Source organism: Electrophorus electricus, chromosome 7 (assembly GCF_041902795.1).
Source record: "Electrophorus electricus isolate QZ-2024a chromosome 7, ASM4190279v1, whole genome shotgun sequence".
NCBI classification, from domain to species: Eukaryota; Metazoa; Chordata; class Actinopteri; order Gymnotiformes; family Gymnotidae; genus Electrophorus; species Electrophorus electricus.
In genome coordinates, this window is record NC_137503.1 from 5198315 (window position 1) to 5215733 (window position 17419).

The 17419-nt window shown below is 40.9% G+C and overlaps 1 long non-coding RNA gene across 1 annotated transcript; it reads left to right on the forward strand.

Moving 5' to 3' along the window:
* The first annotated feature begins 715 nt into the window (after positions 1-715).
* Positions 716-12462, forward strand: LOC113587814 (uncharacterized). The gene is made up of 3 exons (XR_003411782.2): positions 716-816; positions 11742-11814; positions 11920-12462. It is a non-coding gene; the product is annotated as an uncharacterized LOC113587814 (long non-coding RNA).
* Positions 12463-17419: the final 4957 nt, after the last annotated feature.

The window sequence follows — 17419 nt, forward strand, 5'->3', positions numbered from 1 at the left end:
TGTAATAAAAGAATCAAATCATGAATAAACTGTAGCCTTCTGTTGACAGTTAAGAGAACAAGTCTAAGTTTAAAAACACAAGTCAAGCTGGGTGATACACAGCATCTTTAATTTGCCCAATTTCCCCATATGAACTGTGATTAAGCTCCACTTATTATTTTCACATATTTCATAACACCCTTCTTATTGCTGAGAGGCATGCCACGTAGCCGTATGCCTCATTCATCAGTGGGCCTTGGGAAGGGAGAGAATGTCCCCTGGACAAGTCTGTGGTTTCAGGCTCTCTTCCTCTCTGAGGGGGACTGATGTTGCTCTTTAACACACAAATCCCCTGCGCTCTGACCACATGTCCTCCACCTGGGGCACTGAGGCTCCCCACACAGCTCGCACGAGCGCTAACGCACGCGCACACACACGTGCATACACCCGCATGCGCACGCGGCCCTCTCGGACTCCCTGAACACACGCAACTTGTTTTTCACGTGTCAGTTTAATTGTTCACTGTCAGGGGCAGAGCAGCAGATAACAAGCTTAGCAAATGATGTCCGCTGTTGCTACACATTGATTAATATTTTACATGTTATTATCCTCTGTCCATTACAACAGCAAATTAAACTATAAATCACCCCCTCTGCCGGTGTCACCCAATCATAAATCGTCGCTGTCCCCTCCCCGTGCTCGGTGCTGTTCAGCGACATGCAAGGTTCTTCTGCTTTTCACGAGACAACAAAGTGGTGGGAAAAAAAGTGACTCTGTTCTTTGGACTGAATTATGGAGCAGTCACAGGCAGCGTATACATCAGACCAGTGAAAAATGGTGAGTTTGTTCTGCTATAAAGCAAAAGAAAAGCAGACACCCGTATGTAAGAAATTGGCATTGTTCACCAAGGCGAAGGGATTGCACTCCTAATGTAAATGATGATATGCTGGAACAGAAGGCTTGGAAGGGTGTGCAGGTAAATCTAACATGCCCAACGAGCTCTGGGTTTCCATGTCACAGTGTGCAGGTCACCGAATTACATTTTTTAGACTTTTTCAAGAAATGGCTCAAGTAGTTTGTTTCTTGCAGTGGTCAGTACAACACTTCATATATCATAAATACATCATAAATCATGCAGCATTTTTTAATTTTACTGGAAAGCAACGATTAGCACAAAAGTTGTTTTGTTAAATGACTAAATATTTTTTTTATTACCAACAAGCACAATTTGTGGCTAGCCGCAGACTAAGCTTGTGATAAAGTACATGGAAATTCAGAAGAGGTGGTGGATAAATAATTTTTGCTCCCTCTTTAGCAACCATTTTTCTTGGATATCCTCAAAAATACCAGATGACCTTTTGCTGTCATTTCTTCCCTCATTTTCATTCACTGGCCAGGAGATCTGTTGGCCCCTGTCCCACTGACAGCTAAAAATCAATTTATACAGTCTGCGTGCATGCAGAGACAGGGAATGGGACGTCCAGGCAGCCATAATGACATGGCCAATTGCATTGTGTTAGGCTACAAGGGGTCAAAAGGGGTCTGTGTGCAGCGGATGGGCTGCTTTGTTCACTGTGACGGCATTAAGGGGGAATTACACGCGGGGTCGAGTGGCCGCACCAACAGGGGGCCGTATCAGGCCCACCCCATCATCACTCTGGGAGATGAGAGTGACATGGAAACTGACATTACTAAGAACGGCGGCAGAGGAGGGCTGCTCAGAGATCTAAATCCACAGGACCCCATAACCTCTCCTAAAACGCCCCACGATTCACCTTCTGATAGGCGACAGTGACCTCTCCTAAATCCCATTTTCCAAAGGGCAGGAAAAGAACCATTTCCATCCACAGCAGCCCTCTGTAACCTCTATTCATGCATAAGAGGGGACACTCTCATTTGTATACAGATTCACGTACCGTCATTTATTTATTTATCTACCAAGCAGATGTCGCTGAAGATGGCAATATTCACTGGCAAACCCTCCTTAAGTCCCTCAGATTTCTTGCAGATAAAGTCTCTCAGGGGTTCCCAATGATTTATCAATTTGCAATGTTTATTAAGATGGCTTTGCTGTCCCTGGGCAGGGTTTGGATGCCTGGCTCCACTTGTTGCGAGGAGACGGCATGTTGGGAGGGTCAGTCAATGGGAGGAGTGAGCAAAGTGCAGGCAAGGTTGTGAACCACAGCTTGTCCAATGGAGTCCATAGATCTGGGGTTAAGTCATCTGCCCTGCTCATGCTCCCATCCTCACAATAATTACTGCACACAAATTACAACTTTATCAACTTTCCAAGGAGAAGTCAGTGAGAATCCATCACTAAAGGTTCATGTCATTGCCCTGTGTCTGAGACCATATTGCACTCTTCCACTGGAGCTCGGCGACTGCATGGAGGCGGGATTTACAGATCTTTAACGACTGTAAATGAGTCACAAACTTTCTAAATATTAGTGTCTGTTCTGTCATCAGAAATGTACATTTCTTTATCATGACAATTGTACAACAATTGTGAGGCTGCTAGTGTCTGCAAACAACAACCAAAAAAAGATGAGCAAAATAAACTCTTGTGTTTGATGGCCAAAGCCCACCAGAATGAGATATGGTACAGAATAGGCGAGATGTGTCAGGCCAGAGCCTTAGTGAACTTGGCTGACAGGCTGATGAGTCGGTGCATTTTGACCCAGTAGACTGTCTGTGTGAGGTGGCTGTCAGAGGCCCCATGATTACACACCTGACCCCTTCATCCCTGCCCGCTTCCCACCACTGACTCTTCTGTCACTGCGTCTGCCATTTTGCTTTCCAATGTGCCAGCCAGGGCAAGCGTGGCCACATTTTAGTGTTGTTTATTGATTTCTGACCCCACGCTTAATAGTTTTCCCAGGCCCCCCAAATGGCTTTTGTAAGCAATAGGGTTTGTACATCTCACCGATCAATACCTTTTATATTTACAATAAAATTGAAACGGCTTCTTGCAAGGGGGCTGCTGGCCTGGCATTTGTCATCCTTCTGCAAGGGAAAACTATGTCATTATCTGAATTAAAACATTTATTTCTGATTAAGAGAGTGTCCTATCTCATTAATTTTTCCCCCTCCAATACGAGGGGAATGGAATCCTATTGATTTTTGCACTTTTACACGTCTCCACTACTGGGAAGATAATTGAGAAGTTAGCCAGAATAAATGAAGTTTCTAGTCTAGCAGAGGCAGCCAATACCTTGGAAATGCGAAGTGTTTTTGTGGAGCGAGGTTTTTAATTTTGCGTCAGGCTAGGACAAGAAGACTGAACAAATTGGATTAAGGTTTGGGACATGGGGCTAGGGAATAGGGCCTGATCCCACCAGCTGACGGCTGTAATAAGACAAGCTTCAGCTTACCGCCTGTTCAGAAAGCCCACAGCCACCAGAGGAAGTCTAGATTAAAGAGCGAAAAGCCTGTTAATGCTAAGTTGCTCTCAATCCATCTCTCCCACAAAGCTTATTGTTAAGACAGAATCGAGAGACGGTAATCAATGGCTGAACTAGACCTTTCGACGTCGCGTGGCTATTGATTAAGCTCTACTAAATGAACGAGATTAGATTAAAGTCCTCTTACTCTTCATTTTAGGTGAGTAGTTATGTCCATGTTGTAATTCTCATTGTGAAGAGGTTCTACACAGGTTTGAGACAACGTTGATCGTTATAGCGTGCTTGTTTCCTTGTTGACAAGACACAATGTAACGACCTTCCCTTCTATAAAGCATTTTGTTATACTGGATTGTGAACATGGCAGCCTTCTCTTTAAAGCTCTGAGCCTTTGTTTTTCAGAAGCAGTATTTGCTTCTGTTTCTGGTTCTGGTTCTGTATGGAACCAGCATGCTAAGGTGTACCAGTGCTGATACTATTGTTTATTAAAGACAACTTTCCACAAGTTTCATACCCGCAGGGCCCCATAAGGCTGAAAGGGCCAGGCCAGACTGGCAAAAGTATATAGCAGGCCACAGCTTTGGGACTGAGAGAAAATGTTGTCTGACTTTGAATGAGCCTCGTCCATCATGACTTCTCCCAGGCTGTCAGCTAGCAGCCGAGCACATGGATCAGAAGAACCTTCCTCACCCAGGTCCTTTGTCTCCTTCATGTCCACTGACTGGCTCACTGACTAGCTAACCAGACACCTCTGCTCCGAATGAGTAGTTGATCGGCCAAGTAGCAGAGAACCTGCCAGCCACAGTAGCTGCCTCCGAAACAGGCCTGACAGCACATTAATTTAACCTGCGGAAATCACTGCAAATAGGCAGGAGACACTGTGTCCACTGAGAGCGAGAGAAATGAAGAGAGAGAGAGAGAGAGAGGCAGAGAGAGATAAAGAGAGAGTGTCAGAGGAGCCTTTTAATGAGCTGCTATAAGTTACTCTGTCTGACTTGACCATTAGAAGACTGTAATGCGCAATTGGTTGAGAAAATGTGTTGCAACTGTGATAGGCACCCATGCCCAAGGTGGTTTAAATCACAGGCAGAATGCTGAGTGTTTCACAGAGGTGAATTACACTCGCTGGATGTTTTATTGCCATATTTGAAGTTCTGTTGAGAGTTAGACTGATTGATTTGGCACTTTAAAAGTGGATTTGCACCTCTGTATCAGTACCATAAAAATATTAAAAGATCCATCTGATAAAGCACGTCTTTGTGAGTGATCTGGAGTTGCATGCAAGTGGCACGTTATGTGTTCACTAGCCACACTGTCAAGTATCCAAGACTAACAGCATATAAAGAAATAATGAAACACTCCATAATATGCCGATATTTTAATACAATTATAAATTATAACGCCGTCTATGCAATACCAAAATTTAAGTCATGCTATAGTATAAGATGCTACTAATTTGCTTCTAAAAGTGCTTGTTTTGTAATGTAGCGCTTATTACTAAATAGATGCTCATTAATGAACTCTAAACGAATCTGTTTAGGAGATGGCATGGAATATGAAATGGAATACCAAAGTCTTTTCACTAACGCTGTGAGATAAAATATCTTACTTGTTCATTTGTAGGAATGGAGGGGAGGGAGTTGGTAAGAACAGCTTCATTTGCAGTTACATTTCCATGCACAGGGCAGTGTGAGGAGATCCACCAAAGGCTGGGAACATTCATCACCAACAAACCCCAACATCCATGAAAAATTACAGGATTACCAATGACCTTCCAACCAATCAGTCGCTGTAATTATACTCGTTTATTATGGCCAACAGAAGCAGAGCAATGCAGAGATGACCCTAAAGTCAACCAAAATGTTTATAAATAGTCGACCAAGAGGGAAATGCTAATACAAAGTCGTTTTAGATAATGTCTGTGACTAGAGGTATATTTAAATGTACGTTTCTAAAATATTTGTACATGGCTAATAAACCTGTAAGTTTGAGTAGACAGCTTCATTCACAGTTTGCTCCGAAAGTATTATTTTACTTCTTTCCTCATATTTTTTCTGTCATGTAAAGATAACTTAATCTAAATGCTGTTTCTGTGCTATGATATCAGCCTCTCACGTGGTAACCTCTGGAATAAGATCAAGCATGGCCCAAATATTGTTGCTCTCTGCATGCGTGTATTTGTATTTGAAGCGTAAATGAGTTTCTCTCCATTGCATCGCTCAGCTTTAGGAGAGAATGCACATCACTTCCATTCCCACAGGCAGCCAAAGCTCCTGACATCTTGGCGGTCAGTAAATGGCTTTTCTGCAGGTGGGGGAATGGGCTTCTGTGGCTGCAATGTGTGTGTGTCTGTGTGTGTGTGTGTGTGTGTGTGTGTGTGTGTATATTAGAGACACCCTAAATGCCTTGGTGTATTCTACCTGACTACTATCAGCTGCCATTATTCCATGTTCATCGACAGAGAAGTTATAGTTGGCAAAAACCCATCAGGTAGGTGGAACAGCAGATAATTGAGGTGATGATCGGAGCTGTTCAAAGACAATTGATAGTGATGGAGTCAGCCTAGCAGGCTTTGCTAGCATCCCAGCAAGCATTGTCGTTCCTAAACCTGGAGAGCAGCAAACGGAATGTGGAATAACATAGGCAGCTCTAATGCGTGACCTCTGGAATCACCAGGTGACACCCGGATCTAAAGCAGCTCAGCCAGTCTAAGTCCTCTATCAGGCACAAGGCTTTTTACAAGACACATATTACATGCTGAACAGAGGGAGGGAGAGAGAAATGACCCAGACTCCATATCTCTGTTTGATCCATCTGTTTGACAAGTTGCCAAACTTACCAAATCCCCCTAAGCCGGTGAGCCAGCGCAAGTTCAGGAGTGATTTTTCATAAGCGGGGGTTAAGGTGAGGTAAGAAATGGTGGAGGTTATTACTTTTTTCCCCTCGAGAAGCCTTTGCTTGGATTGAATGTGTCAAAATGAGATGTCTTGATAGGCCCCATTCATAACTCTATTTCTTTAGTTCCATCCAACATCTACATTTTACAATTCTTTTCTCTCCCACAATAGAAGCAATATAATAATATGTTTTAATTAAACATTTATACATGTAAAGCATGTTTTGTTTTTTCCGGTTTTATCTTAACACTTCTGCTTTGTCTTCAGTATGCATAGAGTGTATTGTGAGTTCTCCACTGAGATCAATGAAGCTCTTTGAAACTCTCACTGTTACTGTATCAATAACTCAATACTCAAGCGTCAGCGACATAGGAGCCATGTCTGAGCCCTCTGACAGGGCTGAAAACACAGGGCGAGAGATGGAGGAGTTTGGGGCGGGGGGGGGGGGGGGGGGCATACCTGACGGCCCATCAGCCCCTTCCATACCTCAGCATCCTGTCACGGAGCTGGCTGTGGCAGTAGAGGGCCTGGGAGGCTGACCCGAGGAGCTGGAGTTGGCACACTCAGCAAGTCTCCAGCTCACTGTCGCCCCACGACAGCCCGGCTCACTGCAGCTCCTTCAGCAGTAAGGGGAAAAAAAACAAAACTGTCAACGTCTTGAGAACCAGCCTTAATCCTCAGCATCCTGCAGACGAGCCCTTGAGCGAGGCCCCTGGAGTCCCACTCGGCTCCCCCCTGGCCTCAGTTATTGACCCAAACTGTCATCCCAGCCTGCGGGTGACCTCACTGCTCGGGCCAATCCATGGTGGATCGTGAGTTCAAGTGATTTTCCTACCCTCTCATGCCCCTGTTTTCCTAGTGAGCTGATTGCTAATGACAACATTAGAAAGAGCATAATGGGTAGTCCACAAACAATTTGCACCTTGAATTTGCAAACCTAATATCTGCTGTTTTGAATGCAAAAAATGGCTGGGTTGATAAAGCATGTGTTGTTCTGATGTAAAGTATAATTGTTATTATAGAGAAAATGTTGCAAAATATATTACTTTTCACAGCATCTTAATCTTAACAGTTTTCTTAACCTAATTCCAGAGGCACATTCTATTATTTTAGTTAAGAAAGATAAGTGTGAAGATTCTTACATTTAAATTACACTGTGGCAACATTATTCCTTGTTTTATAAATTATATATATTGTACATAAATTATGTTGAAGCGTTACGGCTTCCCAGTACAGCCTTCACAAAAACCCCACAACTCACCAATGATTACCTTTCATTTGCTTGCTGAAACTACATACTGTACAGAGATGTAATAGTATATATTTGTACGGAAGCCCATAATACAAACAGAATCTCTGAAACGGCTCTATCAATCAGCAGTGTGGCCACAAGGTACTACTGATGATCATGATGATGATCAGGAAGATGGGAGGGTCTCGATTATTCAGTCAAGCCAATATGTGCTACAAGCAGTGTTTAGAAATTGGTTCGGCTGTGAGAATACGTCTCGTGAGCTGAACTCCATGGCCCATTCCCCTCCTGCATTTAAATGGAAATTTGGGGGTTAAGCCCCCAAGTCTTCCGCTAGCTTGCCTCGTTCTCAATTTAGCCCATGGCAAATCTTCCATTAATCAAAAGTTACAAACAGACTTTGCACTGTCATAACTCTTTGCCATGGCTTTCCTGTTGATTGATTCCTATACACACATACTGTCTGATTACCATAATGTGCTCTTGTGGTGAAAATTCCAGTTGCGGGTTTTGGTGGGAGGGGGTGGTGGTTTGGGGTGGGGGGGGAGAAGGCAATATGCTGGAGGAAGTAAATAACAAATGGTGGTGGCTCCTCCTCATCGGGAGTGATTTCAATCTAATGTTCCATCATGGCAAACGCGTGAAGAGAGTCTTTGCGGTTTGGGCTATCAATTATGAGCCTATGTGTGGAGGCAGACACAATCATTTCACTGATTGTCACCAGTACCAAGCAGTGACACTAGGAAGTGATCTATCAGTCCATTTCCTGTGACACATAGAGAACGATGATGTGGGCCTCGCAGACGCATGCCAAGAATGCAACCCCACAAGACATTACCACAAATACACAGAAACACAGAAACGCACACATACACACACCCTTCCTGAAATCTTTCTGTGACTCTTTTACATGCTCCAGGGAACACATTTTAATCTACACTCTTAACCTTTCCTGTTCTACCATTTTTCTCCAGACCTATTGATTTATTCAACCTGACTAGCCCTAAACAGGTGCTTGTGTTATTGATTAAACTTACTTTGTCCAAGAAGTATTTGCCACCTCTATTTGTTTTGGGCTGTGCAAGGAGACACAGTCTTTGTGAATGCAATCTGATGTGATTAGTGCATTGTAAGTTGGTGTTAACAGACATAAATTCAATGAAGAACTCACACAAAAGCTTTGAATAATTGCACATTTTGCACACAATGTCAGCATACAACAAGTTGCATACAAAAGTAAGGTTCAAAAGATAATAAAAATATTAGAAATGTATGTACTAGTCATAAACATGTGACTAAAAGTTCTTGAAGTCTAAAAATATTTTTGGATTATTGCTTCTGTTGATATTTGTCTTTTAGTTTATTTCCATATTTCAAATACTCATGTCTAATTTCAACTAACATCAAAAGGCAAAGGGGGAAAGGCAAAGTGTCTACTTTTGTCCTGAATCCAAGCATACATGTATCAGTAAACTTTCTTTGTTACATGGTTAACATCTTTAAGTGGCATTTGATTTTCAGGTAACATCATGTCATGATACGTAATGTTTAATGGTGATCTTTAGTCTGGTGGTCAAAGCACATGTTTACCACTGGGCCATCCTGGGTTCAAAGCTGGGTGTGTTCACTGCCATTATAATAGTGATACATAGTGCATATGTGTCAGGCAGTGAAAACTGACTATGTCCTCTATCGAACTGAAAGATGGCGATGCCCCTCTGTCCTTGTTAAGTACCAACTAACCTGGTTGCATGACAATGTTGAGTTTCATAATAGAGGAGGAGTGTTCATCCTCTGAGAGTTGTCAAGATGCAATGTGATAGGTGAGAGAACACAGAAAATCGATGTCTAATTTTAAAAAATGATTTCCATAGATAAAAAAACAATAAAACAGAATAAACTGCTTAGTGGCAAAAGGTTAGTTTAAATTCTGCACTTTGGAAGACTGGCTGCTATGTTATAGCACAGGAGAGAATAACTGCAATCACAAGTCCACACACACTCTACAAGTACCTCTCTCTGTGTGTAGCGTCTGAACAGACTGCCTAATCTGACGGCGTGGGCAGTATAATCTATCTGGCCCTCGTGCGTGTGACTGGCCGGGGGTTCATTACTGTGATCGGTGCTGTAGCTTGCCCTAATATTATCCCCGCTCATGTGTAAACAGTGCCATCTATCAGGGGCATGCCTCCTACTTATCCAAACAGATAAGGAGTGTGTTGTAATAATTTGCTCATCTCGAAGAAAGGAGATGGTGAAGATAATCTTGCTTTGATATTCAATGATGCCCCTTCTCTCTCAGAGGAGCCAGTCATAATGATCTTGGTGTTAGTTTATTAATGGAATGGGCTCTAGTGACACCAGGCAGCAGGGTTATGGAGTATAAGATGATCAGCTCATTCATCTGGTGAGCTGTAATATACTAGGCAGAATAAATATTGCAATTCCTATCAGTAGGAGGAAGCATGATGCTTCCTAGCATTCAGATGGTTGTAATCTAAATGGTGCTATTATGCAGATTGAAAAGAAGTTTGGAAGGGACGATGGGGCTGTTAAAACATGCTTTCATTTTGTAAAGTGTGTGTGTCCCACTGTGTACGTATGCAATCAAGAATCAAAAACTCATGTTTGCAAGCACATGATAATGTAAGAAACCCCAGAGCTTTTAAATGATAATGTAAGAAACCTCAGCGCTATAACATAAAGCAAACCAAAGTCTACAGTGTGCTGTTAACATCACTTTTCCAACACTTGAAAACACAGAAATGATCTTTTTTTCCAGTGTAATGAGTGATGAAATATTCTAGTGTGACTTTTGCAAGTATGCAGCCTCCAATAATCATACAATAACTCCACTGTTCACATTGCAAAACTTCATATGATAAACTTCATAGTGTCCTGACAGAGTTTCAATATTTATTCTCAAGCCTGGTGAATAAACGCATAATTTTGTGCAGAGATCCAAGATCCAAAGTGTTGTTTTCTTATCAGTGTAAAAGAAATCTATTTATATGACACCAAATAAATAAACATCAGGCTGAGGTGTTGTCTTTACGTAGAAATTGATGTGATCTCTGTCTTCAAAGCTCTTCACCTATCTTCCCCAAATGGCAAACAGTCACATTTGCATTGTAAATGCCTTCTCTCTGGGTATTGAATTGTTTCTGTTTCCATTTCAGTCAGAGGTAAAGGTAACAGATACTGAAAACACAAGCCATGCCAAGAAACTGCTACTTTAACAGCATTACATGCTTCAGAGCCACACAGATATTTTCTTTTGGAGCATCTGTCTCTCTCACTCTTATATATATATATATATATATATATATATATATATATATATATATATATATATATATATATATGAGAGGGAAAGAGGAAAGAGACAGAGAGAGACAGAGAAATTTCTCTAGAATTTCTAGAATTTCTCTAGAAATTTCTAAATTGTAGTGAAGTATACAAGAGCGTACAAGTATACTATATATATATATATATATATATATATATATATATATATATATATATATATATATATATATATATATATAGTCACACATCCAAATAGATACATCAACAAGATGTGTGACACAATGTTTCATCGTTAATTATTAAGACAAAGCATAACAAGTCTCTTTCTGAAGAACATCAATAATGTTGTTATTGTGTTGTGTAGACTACTCTGCTGTAGAGAACATCTGTAGTAACTTCACATATGTAAGCAGTAGGTTTTTTTTTATAAAACAAGCAAATGACACAGAATATTCAATTAGCATACAAAAAGCAATCTACTGGATATAATAGGCCTACAGATCATATAGTAGCACGATAGCCTTTTCCATGTGGGATTATTGGGGGCTGTTGTCTGACTGCAAATTTACCACAAACAGTGCAAGCTATTTCACACCATGATAACGAAAGTTTAACATGGAGTTAAATGACTGGTGATTTTGGAAGATATTGTGTCTATTGGAAATTAGCTCTGAACGATTCTTTTTAATGAATTACAAAGATCTAGGATGCAAGCAAATGCAAGGTCAAATAAACGTATAGAAATATCACTGTTGTCTTTTATATTTCTCATAATTTTTCATGCTTTGCAGTGTACACTGCTTTGAATTAAAAATTGGCTAATGAATAATGAATGTAATAGAATTTTATCTCTAAGATGTGCATATTGCATGTTCTTCCTTAACTTTTTTTATTACATTTTCTTAGGCAAAAAATGAATGAACCAGGATTTTTCAGCTCTGCCATCCCAACACAACAGAGGACACAGAGAATATGTTAGGTAAGATTTAATTATGGTCTGTAACATCTCCATATTAATGTGGGCCTGCCAACATATCATGAGTAACTAATGAAAATTCCTTTCATAAATATCTGTGCACCCAAGTCACAACATTATACAGGAGGGGAGAAAAACAGGAACCACAATGCTGAGTGATGAAGATGAAGCCCTGAAGAAGAGAATGTTCCCCTGCAGAAAATTGGTTTAATTAATAGCACATTTTACATAATGATTACAGTGTAATTGCGCCGACTAGCAGAGTGTCATTAAATATATCCTTGCTCCTTTACAACACCCTCTGGCGAAAAATAATGAGTTACATTGGAAATCACTATGCAACAGGTTCATAAATAACATTTAAGCCCATACAAGGCAAGTACTTATAAATAATAAATATTTGCCTTTTGTAATTGAACAAAAAATGACTGCCTCTTCTTTTCCTGGGCATGCTGCTTTGTCCCATTATGGCCGGTGAAAGGAGAATTTTCTCATTTTTTCTCCCCTTGTAAGTGGTGAATAATTTATTTCACGGCTAATAGTCAACACTGTCAATGCGGGGTGTTTAAAATATACCTGTGTCCAGATAAATGTCATGACGGCGGGGGAAGTGATTATTCCCTGCTTCCAGATATTTTGTTGGATGCAGGCCCTGTATACACTGTAATAAATCACCTGCTTCCAATTACCTGCCTCCATAAAACAAGCCTGTATTCAAATCAGGTCTAAACCTGAGCCCAGAAACCAAGCTGAGTGCAGTTCTGTCTGTCAGGGGAGGTGTGTGTGGGGGGAGGTGTGGTGATGGAGTCTGTGCCGCCTGCAGGGCTGTCTTGTGTCAGGATATAGTGTAGGAGAAAGGTGAAGGGTGGAGGTGCAGAGCTGGTATGGGCGGAGGGTGGGCATATGGAAGGTGGGGGTATTGAGTTGGAATGGGCGGAGGGTGGGTATGTGGAGAGGTTGACACCACTGGGGGGCAGTAGTAGGGACTGTCTGGGTTTGTAATTTCTGGTGCTCTAAGTATATCCAGATAGATGATGTGGTAGATTTATTCTATGTTTTAAGTCATGTTACATATAAAATGACATGATTTTCATGATACTAATTATGTAAAATTGCCATAATTTTATTATATACGAGGGGGAATAAAACCTTACTTTTCAAGGATGTTTTGTTAATATAGTTTCAGTTGCATTTTCTTATTGAATATGTCCATCATGCCCATTGACATATCGGTCTAAATATACGTGATTTTGCTACATGATGAGTCAGTCTATTTGAGGACGAGAGTAGCTTACTCTGTTCATGTGTGTCACCATCTCCACAATACACACACACACACCACCCGGTTTTGCTTCCCTGCTGCAGCGTGCTGGTGTTGAATGCTTCATGGGAAGACATTATACCTGCGATTCTCTTTCCATCAGCTACTGGATTAAAACACTCACTCTTCTCTTGCTCTCTTCTTCAGGAACATCAAATTACCTACCTCTCACTATCACGTCACACACGTTACTGGACTATATTTATTCAGAGATCAGGATCGAGCCCACTATTCCCTGCAGAACTCCTCTCTGAACTAAAACCACACCCTAATCTGAGAAGACATCAGCCACTGATGCACACATTTCCTCCACACCTCCCATCCCATCTATGAAGTAATCACCATGCAGGTGCTCAACTCTTGCTTAAAATGTAGAAATCATTTTCATTCAAATGTAATAACAGTCAAAATATGGGAATCCATCAAGATGCTGGCACGTGATGGCACATGAGGGCTTCTCCTGGTGCAATCAGGGCCATCTGCCTGCTTGTTCTTTGTCTTTCTCGGCTGAGAGAGGAGATGCAGGTCGCTTGTGCGGTCCTCTTTTGCATAATGGCCTTCTTCCTCCTCGCCACCACAAACTGACGGCACTCTGAAACCTTCCCCAGCAATCCATTACATTTCCCATGCCAGAGTTCCTTGTTCTTTAATCTCATGCTTCCCTGAAAAAGGGATCTGGATGGGGGTTTAAAGACCTTTTTATGAAGGCAAGCATGCAGGGCTCCATCTGTCTTTGCCAAGAGGCTCCGACACATTTATGTTCCATGGACAGGTTATGTCCCGCCATCTTAAAGAGCAAAAACTTCCCATTTTTACCTCATTGGCACAGAGGTGACTGAAAGAGATGGTCTATCTGCCAAGGCCACCCAGTAAACGCAAGGCTGACCAACCACATGAGCAGTCCTAATTACCCAGAACTTTAACTCAGCTTTTGAACGTGCTAGGATTTTCTGAATCTAATGGCGCTGTCATCAGCACTTATTTGATGTCACATTATATAAAAGATTTTTTTTGAAAATGTTCATGTCAGTAAAATGGTTAATAAACTGTGAAATACGAAAACCTAAATAACATTGTGGTTTTGTCAATTTAACCTTAAGTCGGTTGTTTTGCTGTTATATTTAACCTCAGAGGAGAAGGCATGTTCCAGTCATCCAGCAATCTTAAGGGCAAAGGTGAAAGGAATGTGAAAGCTATTTGTATGGGTTAAATTAAATCTCTCTCTCTCTCTCTCTCTCTCTCTCTCTCTCTCTCTCTCTCTCTCTCTCTCTCTCTCTCTCTCTCTCTCTCTCTCTCTCTCTCTCTCTCTCTCTTGGAAGCTACCCAAGCTTGACAGGACATGGACTGCAGTTTTATGTCACCTCGTTTATCTGCAGTTTATATTTTCTATGACCGCATTGTCTCTTTCAAGAACCTTCAGAAATACACTGGCAGTAAAAACAGCCACCTCTTGTCCAGAGTATACCCCAAACATGCTAATGTTTTTCTAACTGCCTGGGCCATGAGTTGATGGATATACATGTTTTGGCTACAAAGATTCATTTAATCCAAGCAATTTTCACATCCAGTGATGTGTAAATCATCATAATTTAAAATGGCTATGTTGTAAAATATGAGTGATGATGGAATTTTGAGGATGGGTGACAAAAGTATTGCCAAGGATGCCAGCAGAACGAGCAATGAAGAGGAGTGAGTCAAAGACACTCCACACCTCATAACACTCCCTATTATAATCACACACATTTCACTTCCCGTGTTTTGATGACTTCTGTGCTAAATTCAAAACTTTCATGTTAAAAATGCATTTCATTTGAAAAATTTAATTAGTCTTCCCACCATCCTGAATTTAGTTTACTATTAATAGTTTCATGCTTTTGTATTTTAGCATGTGGTGACAACATAATACTATAATTATTTGACTAGCGAATAAATAATGCAATAGAGTATGTTCAGCAAAATACAAAAAGCACAATGGAATTCAAAATAAAGTGCAAATATGAAAATACAAATATTACAGTGTTAGTTAACTAACACATAAACTCAAAAGGAAAACAAAGAATGAACTGCATAAATAGCTGCTCATCCAAAATAATCACAATTTGTTATATAATTACAATCTGCAAAACTGTAGTAAATTATATATATATATATATATGAAAACTGCAACCTGCAAATGGAAGTTACTTTTCTATTGGGGAGTGTGGGTAGCATTTAAAAAAAAGGATAGCATTGTTGTATAATGTCAAAAGTAAACCCTAATAACAGTACAATATATGCACATATAAAAGGACTTGTACACAAATCTAATATGAGATAATAAACATAGCATCAAATAAATGTTATGGCAATATTTTACATTGCATAGCCACTATTGAAAGGTATATATTTTATACATTATTTATAGTGTAATATTCTCAGTAATGATATGTAAAGGTGCATTTGATACTATGTACCTACATAACAAACAACATTACCCATGAATGTAAAATAAGTACAATGTATCACATTGCCTCATCACATTGCAGTACATTATATTGCAATACAGGACAGTTATACTATAACAGTGACTATGTAATGTAAAAAGTTACTGTCGTTATTCATCATCATCCTATCACTGTTCAGTATACATTTTAGTAAAGGCTAAATGTTTAAGCATATGCACATAGAGATGCAGTGGGAGAAACGGCTGACTCGAGGCCAACCGTGTGCATGCTGGAAAAGTGTTTATTAAATTGCAAATCAGGATGAGAGCAAATTGAAAAACGCATGCTCTTGTCATATCAGTTCAGCCTGCCCTGCACTCCTCTTACCTCCTGTCCTGCCCTTCCACTGCATGAGGGCACCCAAGGAATTATAGCTCACTGAAGTTCAATGGCAAAACCTGCGAGATTCATAGACAGTGGGAAAGATAAAGTCCAGCATGGGAGAAGTGCTACCAGTGCAATAACAGCCTCAGAGGGTCACAATAAAGTTTAGTTTAATGACAAGAACAAATAACTCCAACATTTGGCTGGGGTGCTGAACCCTGCACAGGGCAGATCACGTCTGATATATCAGCGGGCAACTAGCCGTGACTACTGGCCGATTGTGCTGGCCTGCGTTCTCTGAGGCCCCCGGTGATGCATGTGGCCAGCGTGGCAGGTGTCCATTTTATAGAGTTATTCAGTGGACAAGGCTGGATGCTTGGTTGGGTGACCAGACCCTGGATTATTGTTTCTGTGCAGATGATGCATCCCAGACCCTCCCCAATGAGCCTGGTCTGGCCAGAAACCTCTGACTCCCCTACAAGCACTGTTAGCATCCCTGTTGTTAAGAGTGTGCGCTACAGCAATAACAAACCTGTCATGGGCTCAGGTCTGGATGGTATCCCAGTGCCTGAACACCAACTGGTGACTAATTTTTTCTTCTACAATCAGTATGACAGTCATTTTCTAGTCAATGGTTAGAATTATTCCTCTCATTTGTAACTATTTATATGCATGTATCTTACACAAATTCATGCACATGTACAATTCACATGGCAGTGTATAACACCATTACTTGCTGAGTAGCTTTTATAATACAGGGACTGAGGCAGATGCCAGAGAACCTGGCTCCGCTGTTCTTTGTACAGACCAGCAGGAGTGTAATCCATTCAGTCAAGTGCTGGACGAGTAACACCGGCTAAGTCTCCCACACTTGAACAAAAAGGCCAAAGTTCATCCATCTTTGGATTCCTGGAGATATTGCCCTGCCCTTATATTTATTAAAATCAAGCAAAAAAAAGTGGGCTGTCTTAAACTAACACAGATATGTATTTAAACATCGGTTTATTTAGAATCATAAGATACAAAACAAAATGTTCCTTTGGCTAGATGTTATCTACAAAAGAGCCACATCTAATTACTGTCCCTTGTAGTCTCGATTATTTGTCGCCACATTTTTGGTTTACACGGGGTTGGAGGATCCATTTAGACACACTATTGTCCAATATGGCCAGCATGCAAATCCTTTTCAGGACTCATTGTGTGAAGAGAATAGGGTACACAAAAGGAAGACAAGTGTTGACAAATGATCCTTCCCCAAAGTAGGGTGCAATACATTGAAGCCAAGAGCACAATATGTCTGGCAAAGTGGGTTGGCTTCCCAACAAACAAAGCTACACCATTATTTAGTGCTGGCATGACACTGTTAGCATTTCTAGAACACATTAACATCTACAATTCCACTTTTTAAATGTAGCCCAATGCAAAATACTTGGTCCAGTTTGGTGTAACTTCGGTTAAATGAGCACTCTCTATACCTTTG